The sequence below is a fragment of the Neltuma alba genome, unplaced genomic scaffold (assembly GCF_004799145.2).
Source record: "Neltuma alba isolate B1F8T4 unplaced genomic scaffold, ASM479914v2 tig00010942_pilon, whole genome shotgun sequence".
In the NCBI taxonomy this organism is placed as follows: domain Eukaryota; kingdom Viridiplantae; phylum Streptophyta; class Magnoliopsida; order Fabales; family Fabaceae; genus Neltuma; species Neltuma alba.
In genome coordinates, this window is record NW_021635715.1 from 50,038 (window position 1) to 69,789 (window position 19,752).

At 32.6% G+C, this 19,752-nt stretch overlaps 1 pseudogene; it reads right to left on the minus strand.

Moving 5' to 3' along the window:
- Nucleotides 1–249: 249 nt before the first annotated feature.
- On the minus strand, nt 250–3,934 carry LOC114760159 (crooked neck-like protein 1; annotated as a pseudogene).
- Between the last annotated feature and the right edge of the window lie 15,818 nt (nt 3,935–19,752).

Here is a 19,752-nt window from a genome sequence, read left to right on the forward strand (position 1 = left end):
CTCTCAATTCTTTTCTTCTTTTTTTTTTTTCGTTTAAATCATTTAACGTTTAGCATCAAACTTAAAATTGACTCAAGGTTTAATTCACTAACTAGATAATATTAACTCTTTTCCATAGTTTGGCGTCTAGATGTAGGGAATTTGTAATCCACATAATTTAAGAAATGAAAGTTAAACACTTCCTAATACCAAGACTTTTTTTAATAACATATAAAATAATGATTGATGATTTTCTATAAAAATTAATATTAATACTGGATGATCTTTTTTAGTATACCTTATCCAAAAATACTTGCATCCTTTGCTCATTATTTCTTGAGTCAAATACTTTGATCATTTTTATAATATTAACAAAGCTTTAAGAATTGATGCAGAGCCGCTCTAAACCGCAGACAATCTCTGCTTCTTCCATTTGTAGGCAGCTTCCAATATCTTGAGATTCGTAGTCTGGGCCTCATCCGGGAAAATGTAGTCAATGTATTCTTCGAACCTGGCAAATAAAATTTTGATCAACAGAATGAATTGAAAAAACAAATCAAAGCCTGAATAACTGAATAAAACAAACTTTAAAATACCACCAGTACTTTACAATTAGTGGACTTTTTCACCGAAATCAGGGGGAAAAAAAATATAGTAGACTTGGTAACATGCAGACTGCAGCTAATCTTTGTCATCTATCGTGATACCACTAATCACTGTGACATAACCCACCACAAATATTAAGGACCTATTTGGAATGGATAAGCAGATTTTCAATCGTGATTTACTAAATACGAAATAAATATGTAAGAAGAGTTTTGTCTTAGTTTACATTGAACATGCTTATTAGTGGCTACGATGGCGATTCCCAACAGACCCTGACACACTTAAAGATCAGGAGCTTCACATTTTTCAACGAGTCCCATCAGTATGATGCGTGCTCAACGCATCAAACTTAATCTAACTTAGCCAGATAATAATGAATCAAACGCCCTCACAAAGTGCTTGTTGCAACAGTTAAAACTCATAGACATCTAACACAATATGGCTTAATATATGCTGCTGGCATGGATGCTAATCTCTTACAGATAAACAAAGGGATTAGATACGTACCCTGCAGGACCATCCTCAGTTGCTATTGGCCTTCTCTTCTTGAGCTTCTTGGGCAATTTAGACTGGACTAAACTAACCTCACCTAGCTCACCAAAAGAAACTTCCATATTGAGCCACTCTTCCAATAGCATCGCCCTCTCTTCTTTCATTTCTGGGGCTGATGATCTGAAGGAGGTGAGAGCTTTCTCAAATTCTCCTAAAGCAGATGCATAACGAGAGATTAGAAATACTTCTTAAAATATGTTGGCTCCGCCTCAGAAAATAAAAAAGTTCAAAGACAACATCACGAGGGTGAGTTGGATCCACATACTTCTAGCATGCTGAATGCATTGCTTCTTTTGCTCACGTTTATAAGATTGGACGTCATCATCTGCCATGTCATGAATCTGGCCATCCTCATCCATAGCTGATGCCTCGAACTTTGCGCAGCTTACCTATACCTTCAATGCTTTGTTCGATCAAGGAGTCTTTCATAAAGTGCTCTGGTCCTCTCAATTCACCCTCAGCAATCTCAAGTCAATGTAAGCCTGTTTTGCATGAAAAAATATCTACTTATACGAATGGCCACTAAAAAAAATACTGAGACAGAGAAAGGAAGGAAGAAGATATTGGAAAGAGAAATGAAGCAGACGAGAAAAATTATCAACCTAGATCTGATATGATGATTAAATGCAAGTGAGACCTGACATTGACTCAGGAAAAATATCAAAGTATACCTTCCATAATAGCTCAGGCATATCCAATGCTGGTTGGGCAATTGCCAGCTCAAAGATTGCTCTGCCCTATCAGTCTCGCATAAGGATCTTCTAATTCTGCATACTTGCTCCAGGCATAGCAGTTTTCTGGTGACCACTCCAGATACTTCTCATGCAATTTCCTACACCGATCAATATTGCCAAGCTGCAGTTCTATCTCTATATACTTCTTAAAAATCTGTTGTCAAGCCAGCAGAGCGGTTTGAAAAGATGACAAACGACAAGTTATAATTAAAAACATATGATTACATTTGCATTCATTTAAATATTACCTATCTTTTGGAGCTATTCCAATAGCATTTCCCAATATTTTACAAGCAGCTGTGAGATTCAGCTGATGTATTTCAAATTGTGCTGCTAGAAGCCAAATCTTTGCAAATGAGAATTTATGATGAGGAATGAGCTTGATACACTCCCTATAAACAAAATGAATCCATATGAAATATCAATAGCATCAATAGGATAAATTTGAAAGCAAATACAATAAATTAATCGGTCAGGGAAAAGAACAATCAGGTAATTCTAAAATCGCTAATATACTTTTGGCAGCCCGATAACTCATCAGATTCCCACTTTAATTCACAGATGAATCTAAGAATTCATTCATTTCATGGAACTAACATGAACCATATGTCTATGAGTCAATCTCGCCAGTGTTCAGCATATGCCCTTTCAGGTTACGTTACAACTACTCATGTTGTAAGGTACGGCTAAAATCCAGCGTTTATATTAATTCCCACACCTAATACTAAAACATACCTGTATACATCTCTTGTTTGCTCCATATCTCCAGCATCAAGCTCTTTGTAAAGCGCATAATTAATCCTAAGTTACAAATAGATAAATAACAATTACTAGGGAGAAAAGTAAAACAATACAAAACACATCAGAAAAAGGGCATTCAAATCTAACTTACCACAAATAGATATAACGTTGTCAGTACCGCTTCTCCTCAGCTGGAGGAATATTGGCAATAGCTCTCTCATATACTTCCCTTATTCTTTCTTTATTCCCCACACTTTCTTCCAATCTTATGTAGTCAAACCAGCAATCATAGTTCAAGGGATTTTTTCTCACTTCATTCTCATACTGAAACCTTCTCTTCCCAACAATGGCATCCTCAATCCCTTCCCTGTCCCCATACTGCTTTTCAAAGGCCACAAACTTCTTGTACAAATCTTCAGCCCTTCCCTTAGGAATAAGATCAAGGGAAAATTTATGGATACACCTTGCACGCTCTGTTTCTTTACATCTTTCCTCAAACTCAGCAAATGCAACAAAAAGCTGCTCTGCTTCCTCATCATCAGCCAGCTTCTCCACTGCCCTCTCATAAACATTTCTTGCTTTTGCTACCTCTCCATTCTTCATCTCAAACTTGGCATATCGTATCCAAGCACCAACTTTTGGGTGGCACTGCACAAATCGTTCAAATATCCCCCTAGCTCGCTCAATTTCATTATATCTGAGCTCAAACTTGATGCAGGAGAGCCATCCCTGCTGGTCAGGCATCCAACTCATCCACCTCTCAAAAATCTGTCTCGCACCTGCCACATTGCCAAGCATCTCCTCCATGTGAATATATTTGTACCACAGTTGATCAACTCTTGGCAAAAGAGTTACTGCTTGGTCCCAAACATTCCTGGCATGGTTTATGAACTTGTTCGTCATCTCTACCTCGGCATATTTGAGCCACAATGTGTGGTTCTTGTAATCCACTTCTAGGGCTCTTTCCCAAACAAAATGAGCACGGTTGAAGTCCTTTTGTGATTCTTCCCATTGAGCATACTTGATCCAGACACGTATGTTCCATCGAACACATCTGATTAAGTCCTCAAACTCTTTTCTCTTTCGTAGACGATACTCAGCAAGTGCAGTGTGATCAGTAATCTTTTGCTTAGGAGGGCGGATCTCAGCCTCCTGCGGCTCCCAAGCCTCACGAAGAATCTACTCTGCTGTGATTTGTACAGGAGCAGGGGTTTTGTTCTTAACTCTAGTGGGATGAGGAAGCTTTACCTCAGTGTCTTTCTGAGTCAGGTACCCCAGGGCGGGGTCAGCATCTTTGGCTGAAGGCATGGTCACAAGAAAGAACAGATCCTATTTGGAGAAGAAAATTTTAAGCAAGTAACAAAGAGAACAACCATAATCAAATCACTTTGGGAGATTTAGGTGTATGGAATCCGAACCTTGAATAAAAGAATTTCACCCTCCAATGAACTCCAACCCACCTGTTTTCTACAGCCTCTGTCACTGCTACTTCCTTGGGTGTCGGTCAAATCTGACCATGAAAAAAAGTAACATTTAAATTAAAAAAAGGCATTAATCCTCAAGAAAAGAATGTCTCTAGCATTTTTCTCCCCCTAAGGCATGAAACGTAGATATCCTTTCTAAGGAGAGAAAACCAAATGCAGCAGATAGGGGGCATTCACTGTCAGGGCAGCACATGGACCAGACTAGGCCACGCAGGGCATTAGCCCATGTCTGGTTTGGTCTGGTCTTCAGGCTGGCCAGTCCAGCCCTGTGAATAACCTGCTGTTCACCAGGTTGAGCAGACTGGACCGGGTTAGTGGTCCAGTCCATCAGACTTCCTTATACATTTTATGACCAGGAACCTTTTCTTTTAATTACCGATCAAACAATATTTCATCTGTTACATACAAAATCTCAAACTAGTTATCATAAACGGATTAACATCATGACAGTTCCTAAATTCCAAATAAAAATAACTCGAAAACATCTCTAAATTAAAATAGTGGAGCTAAAATTAAGTCTAAAGAATACACAAACAAAATAAATAACTCTAAAGCAACCACCAAAATTCACACATGATATCAAACATCACACAAATATAAAATGATCATAAGTCTAGTACTCTAAATTAAAGCCCATGAGCAAATATCAAATGTAAGTAAATATTATAATTCCATTACACAAAAGTAAATATCAAAATATGAAATGACAATTAGTCTCAGTAATCTGGTCTAAGGTTCATAATTTCTCAATGCAGCAAAATATGAAGTCCATCCTTGCTTTAATCTGTTCCCACCATCATGAAGCAGTTGAAAAAGACACAAGTCAGCTATTATATCAGCCACATCTATGTTTTGAAAGTTTACTCACATATCAGCACGTGAGTAATCTTTTATGAGCGAACATTTGAAATTGACAGTATCAAGACTTGTGTCAAAAAGTTTAAGCTTAATCTTCATTATCCCAATTCAGTATAAGGTAAGCTCAATAGACCCAAAAAATAAGCATCAGAATTAGCAAGAATGTGAAACTGAAGTAATGCACGAATGTGAAAGTTTGAAGCTTGAAATATCGATACTTCATCATCCAATTTAAGCTGAAGTAATGCATCAGTATTAATAATCATGGGTGGATCAGCAAATTGAGTCCCGACCCCAGCCATACTGCGCATGAATAAATTAACGAATCCTACACGTTTCACCGTCAATATCAAAACTAATGTTCCTCATAAACTTTGTACAGATTATATTATTGATCAACTGTAAATAATATACAGCATTTGTAAACACAAGAACATGAAAGCTGAAGTTTCTCAAGCTAAAGACTTTCAAAACCAATGAGAAAACTTGTCCCCAATTCTCCATGACCCAGAATAGGAAAAGAGAGCAAGGTTTGAACTGTCGCAAACCAAACTTTCAAAACCAAACACAATATCAACATGCACCCAAATAAACCAGAAGCATCAAATCTGAATTTTACTGAAAAAAAACATACACATCAACTTACCAGAAGGGGACGGAAGTTGCAACTTGCTAGAAGAAGTGGTGAGAAGTAGTGGTGACAACTTAAAGACAAAGGAGAAGGGAAAATCCGTGCTCTGCTCAGTCAACAGTAAGAGAACGCTGGTCACTGGAAAAAGGAAAGGTCCTCGCTCACTCTCAGGCAGCACGGCAGCAGAAAATTGAAGCAGAGACGAGGAGTGGGAGGAGGAAGAGGCGCCGAGCTAGGGCTTGCAAATGGGGGGAGGTCTCAGGTCTAGATAAAATCGCGACGCAAATGCCAAATGGGAGAGAAATGAAAAAGAAATGCCGAGATGCAACTGAGAACGAGAAGACGAACCTCACTACGACACACAGACGGGGAGAAGACGACTACGGCCACCCCTCACGGAAGACGCTCGGCGGGCTTCTAATGTAAGCATATAATGAAATTGAGAAATTTTAAAATATTATAATATCGATAATTGAATTTTTAATTTAATTTAAGAATCGTTTAAATTTTTTTTATATCCAAAACATTTAAATAAATATTACAAATAATACACACTCTCATATTTTGATCTTAAAAAAATTCTAGCATCAACTATTTATGAAATAAGCTTAAATAGATGAATAACTAGACAAAAAAATAGATAACCAAAACTTCCAATTTTCTCAACATGCATAAAATAAGAAAATAAAACTTTAAGACAAAAATAATGAATAATATATTAATCTCACCAATTATTACTAATTTAGGGCCCATTTGGTATGAGAATAAGAGGATGTCTTTCATAAATATGTGGAACTGTCTTTTTAAAATTGTTACTTGTTATAAATCTAAATCATCTCTTGCATGACATTTGAACTAAGTTACCATCTGACATATATGTATATGTTATATATATTTACACATATATGTGTGTATGTATATGTATAGCATTATATATATGTATATAGCATTTACTAGTAATATGGGATGTCAACCCAATAGTGTATCGCTTTCTTTGTATTAGAGAACTTGATCTAGCTCGGCAAAAGGTTATCTTTTGAATATCACAGGAAAAAAAGGTTGTCTTTTGAAACTTCTTAATCTATCCCTTAATTTGCTTACAGTGAAAAAAAAATTGACTCAGTTTTTTATACCTCCGTACACATAAGTACATGAACGGAGAGGATTGTATTTAGAATACATGTGAAATGCAAAACAATTTATAAACTGAGAGGTAAGAATTGAGAAAAGATAGCTGGGACGATAGTTAAAATTAATCTGGGATGTGATTTTCTTTACGTATATAAATTTAAAAGGCTTAATTTCAATGGAGAATCTCTCTTCACCTTAAAACTTTCTTGAGATTGAGAGATGTGACCATAGGCTCTTACAAATGAGCTTAAAGGGCTCATAGCCAATGGAGATATTCTTCCAGTTCTGTCCATCCCGTAAGCAAGATCAAAATTTGAGACTTGACCACATCTTGTCAACCATGTGTTGAAACACAAAAATTTTTGTACCTAGAACTATCCAAAATACCCTGAAATGAACAAGCCGCTAGATCCCAAATGGCAAGAGTTTAAAAGTTTTCTAAAAGAATAAAAGGATTCTTATGAGTTAAATTGCGAAGTAAAAATTTTCTGGGATTGAGAAATGAGAAAGATAGAGGTCCCGATAAAGTTTTGGGAGTTGATCCTAGGAAATTGAGGTGAATAAAAGCCAAATGTTGTGCTGAAAATCTCAGTAAGATGATTCCTAAAATTAAACCCGAGCAAGGACTAAATCGCAAATTTGAAAAATTTCAGAAAAATAGGGAATGATGTCTTAAGGCCTATTTGATGTTTAAATGAGGAAAATACCCCTGGAATGAATTTATAAAATTCCTAGGGTCTTGGCTAATTATGGGTTATTAGACGAAATCAATTATTTAAAATATAAGGAGGTCTTAGATAATTGGAAAAAATGGGGAGTGAGTATTTGGGAATTATTGGAGGTTTTAGAAATGATTCTATCTAAAAAGCAGAGAGATTGGCTTTAAAAGAATTTAAAGTCTATTTATGCCCTATATGAGGAAATTTAAAATATAATGCTTATAAGCTAAGTTTTAGCCTGAAAAAAATTAGAGAATTTTCCTCTGATAAAAAGGGATTACCAGCGCTAAGGAACATATTTTAGGAGCTGTCAAATATAAAAAAAAATTTGGTCAAGGTTACTTTTAAATAAAATTATTAATATTTTTAATGGGAGACAAAGGGAAAAACATTGCTTTCTTTATACGCATGCATATAAAATGTCATGTGAAGTTATTTGTAATAACAAAAGGGTGTCAAAACATATGCCAGTAATATCAGGTAAGTCAGAACTCGGAAAAGCACTCGACATGATATAAAATTGTAAAATAGATGCAGAAATAGCCAAAGATGTAATTGTACACGAATTTTTCTTTATTTTTCTCCCTCTTTTGATGTTATTTTGATGAAGAGGATGAGTTTGGAATTATACAATTTTTCCAAGCCCAAACTTGAAAAATGATTAAAATAATATATTACAAAGTAAAATTCAGCTATTTACAACTTAAATTCAGTTATTCATAAGAAACACAAACATTACAAAACTAATAAGAGAATTCATAACTTCAAATACAAATATTCATGTTTCTTATGAATCGTTGAATTTGAGTTGTAAATATCTTAATTGTTATTGTAAATTGTTAAATTTCATTTGTTCAAACACTTATATTTTAGGGAAAATTTCACTGTAGGACCGCAAAAGACAATTAATTTCAAAGAGCCCCCAAAACTTTCTGAAATTTCACTGCAGGACCAAGGGGGCAAACTGATATTAATTCCACAAAGAAAATGACCCTATTGCCCCTCATGTGAACAAGTATGGGAGAACCCATTTGCAAGTGAGGTTAGATAATTTACAACATGCATAGATATATTTACAATTAAAATTAGTCTATTTACATATTACCTTCTTCACCTGAAGAATGTGTCTGGATGAACAAGTGTGGGACAGCCCATTTGCAAGTGGGACTAGACAATTTGCAACATACATATATTTATTTACAACTAGAATTAGTCCATTTACATGTCACTTCCTTCACCTGAAAAAGGTCTCCGTGAGTGAACAAGTGTGAGAGCGCCCATTTGCAAGTGGAATTAGTCAATTTGCAACATACATGCATTTATTTACAATTAGAATTAGTCCATTTACATATCACCTCATTCACCTGAAAAAGGTGCCTGTGAGTGAATAAGTGTGAGAGAGTCCATTTGCAAGTGGGACTAGTCAATTTGCAACATACATACCTTTATTTACAACTGAAATTAGTCCATTTACATGTCACCCTGCAATAAGTATTATGAGGGGCAATAGCGTCATTTTCTTTGTGGAATTAATATCAGTTTGCCCTCTTGGTCCTGTAGTGAAGTTTTAGAAAGTTTTGGGAGCTCTTTGAAATTAATTGTCTTCTGCGGTCCTACAGTGAAATTTTCCCTATATTTTAAGTTGTGAATTTTACACTAGATTTCTTGTGAATAGCCAAATGTGGGTTATAAATTCATGAACTTTTGTTGTAAATCTTTAAATTTTACTTGCTCATTTATACTTAAACACTTATATTTGGGGTTGTAAATTTCATTATGTTATTTATAAATCGCCAAATTTTTGTTGTAAATTGATGAATCTCACTTCTAAATTGTCAAATTTCACTTGTTCACTTACACTTGGACACTTGCTTTTGTTTTGTTATATATTTTTATTTGCATCATATGACAAAGTGGTCTGGTTGGCTTGGTAGTCATATTATTTTTGGTGTGCTAAGAGGTCATAGGTTCAAACCTTCCCTTGGCCATCTTATTTGAAAAAAAAATCTTTTGACCACCGAAGCTATAGTAACGGCCACTAGACTTACGACCTCCGATAGCTAAAACTTCGACGACCATTCATATTTATCTTTTAAAAAAATAAAAATGAGGGGTATTATTGTAATTTTACTCTTAATTTTAATTTTAGTTTGGTCTTTTGGTCCTGCAGTGATATTTCAGAATGTTTTGAGAGCTATTTGAAATAAATTCTCAACTGCGGTCCTTAATCGAATTTTTTTTTTAAAACATCCTAAACATCTTTTTTGATTCCATTCATCTTTCTCCTACATAATTATTATTGAAAAATATTAATAGGGTTAACAATCATATAAAATACGTCTTACATTTATAACTAACATTAACTATCCAATTAATTTCATAATAAATAATATATAAAAAATATTATTAATTAATTGTTAATATGTATATAAATATTTATAAAATATAAGATTAAAATATATTTTTTAAAAAATAAATATTCTTTCCTAACAGAAAAATTAATTGTGGAACGGAGGAGGAGAGCTGCCGAGCTGGTCAAAAAATAAAAAGAATGAGGGAGGAGAAAGAAAGAGAAAGGCTTTTGACACTGTCCGTCTGACACTCATGATAATTACCCCAAGCACCCGTTTTTCGTTCCAGAAGCAAAATAGTTTTGCTTTTTTCAAAACCATAATTTCCATCAAACCATGGTTTTCCAAAAATTTAAGGTCTTATTTTCAAATCGTGATACCAAGTATTGGATTTTCACAAAATGCCAAGGACACACACATAACTACCTTTGTCCAACCAATAAGAGTGGTCTAGTTGGTAAAGAATTAATTTATAACTTAGAATGTTGTAAGTTGGAATCTTGTTATAAGCAATCTATAAGTGTTTCTACAAGCTCTAGTAACACTGTTTTTCAGGTAATTTTGTACCCTGCGGCTGACCCTGAAAAATTATGACTCAGCCCTGCCATATTCCGCTGTGAAAATCGACAACGCTTGCAACCTGTAACAGTAGTGACGTTTTTAGTTTCCCACTGGGCATTGAGGACAAATTACGGCATTCTATGTAATATATTCCTTGGCTGGGTGTTACGATTTTCGCGCCTCCATCCTGATAGGGAAACAAATTCAGGTTGTCAATATTTGTTAGGGTTACTTTTAGCATTTATTTTAATGCTGCATTTATTTTAATGCTTGTTTGAAATCACTTAAATAAACACTTATAAGTATGTTTCGTGGATTATAATTAAAAAAATATTTATAAATAATTTTAAATTATTTTTAGGAGATGTTTGGATACTTCTTCAAACCATAGTTTTGAAGGAAAAAAACCATGATTTGGAGAGAGAAAAAATCCAAACACCATATATTTTCTCAAAAACACTTTCAAGTTTGAAACTTTGAATAATAAGAGGAACCAAATACCATAATTTTTAGCAAAATTATTTTTAATTTGAAAACTATGATTTTGGGTAAAATCATAGTTTTCCATAAAGTGAATTTTTTTTGGCTTTTGAAGATATAAAATCATGGTTTGGGATATAAATATATATATACATATATATATATATTACCACTTTTAATTCTTAATATAATAGCTAGATAACTAATCTATAAATATTAAAAAAATTAGTTAGATTATGTATTTATAATAAATAGGTTTTATATTCTCTAAAATAGTTATTAATGATGTGCATTAGGATTACTATCTAATGTAACCTTTAACATGTGCAAATTAACATGAGGATTGTTTTGGAAAAAAATAAATAAATGTGTGAGATAGAGTAGATTAGTGTCTTATATTCAAAACCAAATTGAATACCCAATTAACTCCTATACGAAGGACCGGAGATAATATTAATTAATTATATTTTTATATATAATTTATTATTTACAAGTTTACCATTTCGAACAAAAATATAAATTAAAATCTATTTTTTATCTAATTATCATATTAACTTATATAATTTTTAGTAATTGTATATGAAAATAAAAAGATTCTAATAACAATCATTTAAATATTTTCACTTTATCAAAATCACTTTTTTCAAAATCTATTCTCAAAATTTATTCTCCTAAAAGGCTGTTTGGCAAAACATCAAAAAGCACTTTTAGATCTGAATAAACACTTTGAGAGTGTTTGGATAATTATTATCAGAAGTGCTTTTTTATATGTAGAAATTACTAAAAAAGACATAAGTTTAAATGATAATTACATGTAAGATATATTTCATAATATATGTTTATTTGAAGTAACAAATTTGTTAATAATATATATTTTGGTAACATAATAAATAAGACATAAATAATATAATTAATAAAAAATTAATGTGTATATATATTAATAAAATAATTAAATATGTTCTTAGGAAAATGATTTACTTTGCCAAAAAAATATTATTTCTTAAAAATTTTAAAGATGAAATCCCTTTTTTTTCACAAAATTAAATAACCACACAAAAAAATTTCATATTAATTGTCTTAATAATAGAGGTTGCAACGAAATATATTTGTCCAAATAGTTTTTTTTAACAACACATTACATTATCTGAAAAGAAAAAAGAAAATAAAAAGGACATGATTATTCTTGTATATAGTAAATAATTTGATCTCTTATGGAGTCACGAAGCCAAGCCATGTGAGATGAAAATTCTATTGATGAAGGTATTAAGATGTTGTCTACATATTAACTCTCTAATTAGGTTTTACATTAATGATCGGAACAATAATCTTACATTTAAGACCAATATTAACTCTCCAATTAGGTCCTACATTAAAGACCGAAATAATAAATTTATTAATTTTTTTTGCCAACATAATAAACAATGTATAAAAACATATATTAGTTACTATATCCAGTTCTAAATGTAAGAGTTAGTTGACTAATTTGAGTAGATTAAAGAAATAAGTTAAGTTAGTTATTTGTAATAAACATGTGTTGCCTTTCCTACAATATCCCTATTAATCAAGTTTATTGGTTATAACTTAAAAAAACGATAGACAAATATGAGAAATAAAATAGGTTGAGGTTTTATATTCAGAACCAAATAAAAATCAAATGAAGTCTTATATTAAAAACAGGATGTGGTAATTGTTAATATGTGTATATATAATTATAAAATATAAGATTATGTTTTTAGAAAACTTAATAATTGTTTTCAACCAAAAAAAAAATTAACGTAGGGGGTGGGGGGAGAACCACTCAAAAAGCAAAAAAATTTTGCTTATTACAAAACCTTGGTTTTAAAAGGCAAACCATGGTTTTGAAAAATTGATAGTTGTCTGGGTAATTTTTTCCCAAACCATGATTTGGACAATAACCCAAACACAAGGGCCTGTTTGGGTGACCCTCAAAACCATGGTTTGGGAAGCAAAACCATGGTTTTGGTGAGATGTCACCCAAATAGCATCAATTGGTCAATAATCTGAAACCATGGTTTCAGGAGAAGTGAATTCATTCTGCTTCTAGCTCAAATTAGAGAGATGATTGTGCCTGTCAGAGTCGATCTCAATAATAATATAACTTTAACATTTCTTAATTATTTTTTTATAAACATATTTAACCTTATATCTTATAAACATATATACACATATTAATTATTTATTAATTACATTATCTTATGTATTATTAATTATGTTGGTAAAAAATATATTATTAACAATTTTATTCCTTCAAGTTAAAATATATCATAAAATTAACTTTTATATAATTATCATATTAACTTATGTTTTTTTGTAATTTGTATATATAAAAAGTACTTCTGATAACAACTATCCAAACACTCTCACTTCTCAGAATTACTTTTCTACAAAATCTATTCTTCACAGAATCTATTTTTCAAAAACTATTCTCCAAACCATGGTTTGATTTTATCCAAACACACCCTACATCTTTACGGGGCTCTCCTATCTTCTTCAGTTAATCAAAGCCAATATAGTGGTCCACCCCCTTGCCCCACTCTTCCCTGGTAACTTTCTCAACCGAAAACGCAAAAAATAGTATTCATCTGATCTTTAATATAGGATATATTTAACTATTTTGATTAAATTAAAGAAGTTAATTAAATTAGGTAATAATCTTAAATACAACATATTTTTCCCAAAATACCCTCAATTAAAACTTCTTTAAAAATTGACATTTCAAAGAATGTTTTAAATTATTTTATTTAAAATACAAAATGGTAGAATTGATGTATTTGTAGAATTAATGAATAGTAAGTTCTCACTCACTTTATAAAATATATAGGTGTATTACTAATGAGTAATAAGTCTTATTGTAATATTTAATTATTTAACAGGAGTAATTTAGGAAATAATTGATAAGTATAAGAAATAGATCATATATTTAAGACTAAAAATAAATATTCTAATTAGGTCCTATATTAAGCACGGAGAGTATTTTTTTTTTCTTTCTGATTGTTTCTCGTGCATTTTGCCAGACAAGTAGAAAGCATAAGGTTTCAGGTATTATTCAAGATTAGATACAAGACAAATCGTTATACGATGAGTTAACAATCAATTGCCCCCATGCTTTAAGATACACGTCCCGTGTGTCCTCCCAACTTTTGGTCTTTTCTTGGGTTGAAGATATCTTTGCCCATGAATTATTTTGCAAGAAATATTAAGTATTCCGATTTATTTATCGAAGTAATGTCACCTACTAAATGTAAATTGTCGTTAACTTGAAATTGATGCTGAGTTGAAGAGTATTTTCATTCCTAAAAAATTAATAAAAAAAAAGTAACTAGCGTTCTATAATTTTTAATAATATGAAGCAATTGATATCGATTGTTATAATTTGTTGCCAAAATATGTTGTATCTTGTTTCAAGCGTCACATGTTTTGGCAATTAGCTAATCTTCACCGGTTTTAAAAAAAAATGAATATGAATTAATGATCAATTAACAATATTATTATAAGTTACTGTGTATGTGTATATTATGATTTGTTTACCAGAAACTTGCCCGATAAAACAAATATCTCAGCATACTCTAGTAGTCAAACGTCCCATCCCCTTCCCTTCCTATCCTTTTTCGTCCTCTTTTTTTTTAAGGGTTTTAGATTTTAATCTTTTTAAAACTATTTATAAAATATTAAATTATAAAAAACAAATAAATAATAAATTACAAACTCTATTAAAATTTAATTCTAATGGTTTGCGAATCAACTAAATATTTTTAAACAATTTTTATAAATAGTTTATAAAAATTAAAATCTCAACCATTAAAATATATTAATTCAATGATTAGGGGTAAAAAAGGAAGAGAAAAAGGAGAGGCGAGATTCTGAACAGGTCAACATCAACATATGATACACATGTTCCGGTCAAAAAAGCCAGAAGGGACTTTTCACTTGACAAATCATGTGATACCCTAAGGTCCCAAATAGAAGATAACGAAGCAGAGAATTGAAGTTGCCACGGAGCATTTCGTGAAGACGCGGCAAAGTCCTGTTAAGCCTGACGGGTATCCGTATTCTACAGTACTGCCCTTTTGCGATTTGAGTTCTGGCCATCAAGTGCATGCTGAGATTGTTAAGGTTTGCTCTTATCATTCATATCCAAAGTCTTTTTTAAAAAACAAAAAATTAAAGCCATTTTCTCGTAAGCACAGGTATTCCCTCTATTAGAGGTAATTCTGTTTGAGTCATTATCGGGTACTAGACATAAATACTTTTTCTAACAGGAATTCAAACCTTGTCTTTTTTTTTTTTTTGCTACAAAAATTTTTGGAAAAGGGTTGGGCTTAGGGGTGTGCATGGACTAGATTGGATCAGGTTTGTTATCAACCCGAAGTCTGGTTCAGTAAAGACCTCGGGCTGAAAAAAAACAGCTCGAGGTCTGGTCCAGTCCAGTGCCAACCCGAGGTCGGATTGGACTGGACTTGGTCCTCTGGACTGCCTCGACCAGTCCAGGCAGTCTTGAGCTAATTTTAATTTTTTTAAAAAAAATTTCTTCAATAGGAGGCAAGATTGTAACTTACTATATAAAATTTTGCACATATTTTAATTCAAAATTTATCAAATTTGATCATTCCTTTTCAATTTCCCAATGAAGTCATGTTTTATTAATTAATTCTCATCAATATAGATCTTAAATTGTAGAAAATATATATGCATGCTCATTACTTCGAAAGTTAATAGATAAATCTTAATTATTTGAATAGATAAAAAATTTATATAGAAAAATTAAATCAAATTAAAATTATATAAATAATAATTTTAAAAAATCGGGCTAGACTGGACTGGACCAACTGGTCTGAGGGGTCAGTCCCTAGTCCAGTCCAGCCCGATGAGACCAGTCCGATCCAGTCTTGTTTCGTGCTAATTTTTTCTGGACCAGACTAGGCCGGGTTTGTTCGGGTTGGACCGAACCATACCGGACCACTGGGTTTTTGCACAGCCCTAGTTGGGCTCACCCACAATCCAAGGGCAGGGCGAAATCTCCCTTTCTCCTAGGTCATACCAATGTTGGGCAGGGTGAGCCGTCAATTACGCCGCGACTAGAACCACAACAAAGTGATACTCCCCAGGGATCGAACACATACCAACTTGGTCATATGTCTCACCCCTTCGCCAGCTGAACCCATGGACGAAACCTTGTCTTATTATGATAAGCTTTGTGGCCTTTTCATTAGTTGGATTGAGCACTACAATGGGCCTAGCCCAAAAAAAGAAACTTAAAGAAACCCTACTTGCAATTTGTCTTCCAAAAATCCAAAATCGAGTCTGGACTTCGATCAAGATTGGATCTTGCATAACAGATTATGATGGGCCGAGGATCCACATGAATTGAGCCTGCTGCAGAATTTTAAATGATCTATTTTTTTTTAAAATAAGTGTTTTCTGGGCTTTTTTATCAGAATATTTTTGAAAACTATCAATTTTTTATGAACTATCCAGTTATTATCTGAAGATATCGTATCTAAATTAGATATTAAAAAAAAATCCATAGTGATTTGACATCGGGACTCTGGTTAGGAGAATGAATCATCTGAACTAATTTTTTTCTGATATATTTTACAGTATATTAAATATTAAATTAATAATAAATTTCTGCCTGCATCAACAATTGCAGTTCAGTCTGTACTTATTTAATCTTTTTTACTAAACTTAGGCATGGAGCTAATAAACAACGATATTGTCCTAGGTGGTTAGAAGAATGGGAGGTGACCAAAATTAGAGGAGAAGCCATAAAGGCATAAATTAACTTAATTAGCACTTGATTCATTTGAGTTCTTTTATGATAGGGAAAGCCACTAATCACATTTGATTAAAAAAATTATTTCCAATGCATTGTGCACATTTGAAATGTAAATGCCAAATCATTCGAAAAGATGTTTGCATATTCTCGAATAAAACCTAATTTTTATTGGGTAAAATTGGTTAAAACTCTTTCATTGAACAGTTAATTGTACAAAGATACTTAGAATTTGTTTAAGGACTCAGGTGCAATCTATCCTTACCCAGGACATGATTAGAGATAACTTTTCGTCAATTATTTACAACCTCTATTTTAATTATGTGTAAAATAAAAGACACTAAAATATGGCTAAAGTATATATTTAGTCCTTCAATTTTATACAAGGTTTCAATTTGGTCCCTTGATTTTAAAAAAACATACATTTGGTCCTTTAACTCTAAAATCATTATGCTTTAATCATAATTTTTTGTAACAATCATAGATGTTTTGAAAATTAAATTTAATTGTTAGCGTTTAAGAGTATTTTATCAACGTTTAAGATCTCAATCTCATTATTTTTTTTTTAAAAATATAGTTAAAGGACTAAAAGTATATTTTTTAAAGTTAAGTGACCATATTGAAACCTTATATAAAGTTAAAAGACCAAATATATATTTTAGCCTGAAAATATAGCTAAAGATATGAACACCATTAGAAAAGAAAACTGTCTTAGATACTTTTTCCTAATTAATTTTTTTAATTAGAGACTCTTAACTAATTTTTCTTTTTTTTCCCCTCATATTTTCAATATCTCTGCAACTCATCATTTAAAATATCCTCTCCAGGAACAATTCACATATTGTAATTATATAAGAATTACAGAACAATTAAGTGCATTTCTATTTAGTTCACCCGAAATTAACTATGATAGCTAATTTGTAATTTTAAATCATTTAAGGCTTAGCATCAAACTTAAAATTGACTCAAGGTTTATTCGTTGACCAGATGGTAGTAACTCTCTTTCGTACGTAACTCTGATAATTTGTAATCCACATAATTTAACAAATGAAAAATTCAACACTTCCTAATATTATGACCTTTTTTTTCCCCCCCAAAAAGATAACTATGCATAATAAGGATGGATGATTTTACATAAAAATTAATATTAACACTAACTGGTATTTGTAATATATACCTCACTCAAAAGCACTTGTCTCCTTTGATAATTTTTTTTAATTCAATTTGATCATTTTTACAACATTAACAATGCTTTAAGAATGCAAACATATATCCATTCTAAAATTAACCCCAAATAAATCACAAAAGAGGGCCCAACCCCAAAGATTACTCCTTCAAATCATCAATATCATCATTATATACATATATAAATATAAAACACCTATACCACCAAAAAAGAAATATCTCTATATCTATACATCTATTTACGCATATACTACCTCCGGTCCTAACTATTAGGTAGTATAATAATTTTGGCAAAATAATCTATTACTATATGTAATACTCTTCCGGTTCTTAATATAAGACCTAATTATTGAGTTAATTTTGGTCCTAAATATAAGGCTTATTTATTATATTTAACAATTTTTTCTATATTATTTTTATAGATATTCTCTCAACCATAATCATGTAGAAGAGGGAGAAGGAATATTAAGGAAGATAATTATGATGTTTTAGAAAAAAATATGTCATATTTCTTATAATTAACTAATTTATCTAACTTATTTAATCTAATCAAATTAATTAAATATGTCTTATATTAAGGATCAGAGGAGTATATAAAAATAATAACAACTTGCGTTGTTTACAATATAACTCAATTGTTCAGTCCAAAAAGTGAAAAACAAATATAACTTAATTCTTACTTCTCAGACTTTCTACAATTTCCTCACATGAAACCACACCAATTTGCCGAAATTACCCTTATTTTTTCCACTGATCCCGATTCTCTCTCTCTCTCGGCCTTGATTAGTACGGCCTTTTATGAATGCCCTCCGTTGGTCGGGGGACATAACAGTCAATTTGATACGATGCCTCCGTCTTCTCCACATTCCACAAGACAGTGAAGCAGCATATGAGGAGAACCCTCTTTTCCCATGGTTTGGCCCTCCAATTTCCTCTCCAAAAATAAAATAAAAAATTTAAAACACTTTTTGTTAGCCGTCCGTTTCAATACCAGGCGACGTCATCGCCACGTGGCTCGATCTAGTTCGTTGTAGGTTAAAAGGGTAAAATGAAAATCTGGAGAGAGAAAGTAGAGAGAGCGCGTCTATAAACACGTTTCTCCAAACGAAAAATTCAATTTAAAAAAAAAAACCCCAATCTCTCTCTCTCATCATGTAAATTTTTTCTTTCTGTCTCTCTCTAGGAAAAAATTAAGGCGAAAGTCTTTTCCTTCTCTCTCCTCTCCTTTCATCTGAACAAGCACCCCATCGTCGATTAATCCAAATCGCTTCATCGCTTTTACTCGTAAAAATCCGACGTTAACCTCGCCGCCGCCACACTCGGCGAATCTCTGTCGTTGCCTCCGCCGCTGCTAACCATTTAAAAAATCTCGCAGCGCGTCGTTAGACCCGAACGCTATTTGCGTCTTGTTCTTCTGTGATAAACAACGCCGGTGATTCGATTTCCGGCGTTTCGCCGTCTGAGAAGGTGCGCACGATTATTAACATGCGCACCGTTGGTCCTTCTGGTTCTTCTATTTGACTAAATTAGTGAAACCTGTGTTTTCTCTCCTTCTATTGATAGGAAGGTGAGCCTCTAGCTCTTCCATCATCCGCTTGTTTGCTCTCTGTGAATTACTTCATTGCGTAGTGATTTTCTTGCGAAATTAGGTCACCGATCGTGGATTTAGGTCCTTTTGGGGCTGGGAATTTGGAGGTCTCTCAGTCCTGGGGGTTTAGTGATGAGCTTCATGCACTTCCTGTCAATTTGCTTGCTGATCCGTTGTTTCCCTCCTTCGATTCGCTTTTCTTATTGCCTTTGGCTGTTGAACTTGTTTTTGATCGTATGTGGATGAATTGTGCACTGCAACGTGTTGGAATTTGCGTTTGCCCAGTGTGGGTTTAGTGAAATTCGTTTTTTTGACCGTTAGGCCCACATTTTAAGCAGTGCTTCCTCTTTTAAAATTG